General features: G+C 45.3%; 1 pseudogene; it reads right to left on the reverse strand.

Annotated features, from left to right (window-relative positions):
- Positions 1-369: 369 nt before the first annotated feature.
- On the reverse strand, positions 370-1,482 carry LOC101583128 (annotated as a pseudogene).
- Positions 1,483-1,699: the final 217 nt, after the last annotated feature.

Here is a 1,699-nt window from a genome sequence, read left to right on the forward strand (position 1 = left end):
GAAATTCACGTTTACAGTAGCACTAAGTAAATTGAGAACATATACTTTTACAAAAAGTTATAATCCTAAAAGTTCTATAATTTTATTATATACAGCATGGGCTATTTTTCTTGTGTGTAAAGCAATAAAATATATCAGGTCTTTGGTTAGCTTTAATGTATGAAATGTGCTCCCGGTGTTTTGATTTCTTGAGTAGGTGGAAGGATTACAGACTCCAAGCTGTAATATCACTGCCCAGCCAGTTCACCCAACCCAGCCACAGGCCATGCAGTGGGCTTTGACTGGCATGCACTTGCATGATGCTTTCTGCCATGAAGTCTCTGATGAGGCAGCAAGGCAGAAGAGTCAGGTCTTTCTCCTGTCCTCTGAGGGTTCATTAACATATCACACCCCTGAAGTAAGTGCTGCCTCATCAACAGGTCATCCAATTTACCTTAAAGAACCTTCAGCCATTTCAGGACATCAACACCTATAGTATTCAAAAAATGTTTTCTGTTGTATGTGACCCAGAGACACTACTTTTCCTTGTGCCATCCCAGCAAATAAGGGAAGTCCACATCAGCTTTTAGATCTGCTGTTTCAGGGGCGATTAAACATCATGAAACTTGTGGCCACAAAATCCTCTGAAGGCATCTGTCTTTGTTCCATCATGACCATAATGACAATCAGCGCAGAACCTCCAGTGAGCGCAATGCATTCAGAAAGTTCCTGAATGACAAGCCCAGCATCAGCACACACTTCAGCATAATCCCTTCTTTCATCATGTTGCAGAGTAACTTCTGCTGGAGTGACACAAGGCACCAAGACAAACCTCAGCTTCTCAGAGACTGTACATCTGTATCAACGAGTATTCCTCTCCAGCCTTGGGTGTTTTCTGAAAATTATGCACAGGAACAACATCAAAAAATTCATATGCAAGAGAAAAGCTGTACCATTTTGGAACATCCTGTAGAGCCCAGTATCAGCATACTGGGAGGCCACACTTAGGAACACCTTTCCTGTACACTAGGGACTCCACATACTACCCCGTGGGATCTTTGCTTCAGTCAGTGTTGATGCTTGAAGATCCCTTAAGCTTTTGCTCACTTCTACCAGGTGCATTGAAGTGTCACAGTTCTTTAGCACAGACAGAACGTGAATGAACACCTTCAAAATGTCTCCCATGAGGGTGCCTCAACTGGGCCCCAGTTTCACCAGCTGGAGAGCTGCGTTTTTTCCAACTGACATCCATTCCCTAATGAACCATATTCCTAGTAGCTCCTTAAAGATCCAACTTATTTCAGGTCAGGCAATAAAATCTCCTTTTTCTCCCAGCATATCTGGGTGCACATAATATCCCTCAGCTGGTTGGTTAACACCTGCCTCAGGTACTCAGCCACACTGATGGGGCTGGTGGACTTGATTTTGCAGAGAAGATGCCTCAGCATCGATAACACGCGGTTATCCTCTGCAGGCCCACTGCCTGAGCTAAAGTATTTCTCTCTTCAGGTACAGGAAATGACTGAGGCTGGAGCCAAGCTGCACAGCACTGTTGCCTGGTTACAATCTCACTAGGCCTGCTGGCAGTTTCATTGTATGAAAGACAATTGACAGGGTACTGGGCCTGGGCAGGAAGGGAGCATGCAAGCAGTAGGGGCGGGAGGGAGCATGCGCATTGGGAAGGCCCTTGCATTTCGGGAGGGGCAAGCTTCCTCACTGA

The sequence above is a fragment of the Octodon degus genome, unplaced genomic scaffold (genome assembly GCF_000260255.1).
Source record: "Octodon degus isolate 3935 unplaced genomic scaffold, OctDeg1.0 scaffold00570, whole genome shotgun sequence".
NCBI lineage: Eukaryota > Metazoa > Chordata > Mammalia > Rodentia > Octodontidae > Octodon > Octodon degus.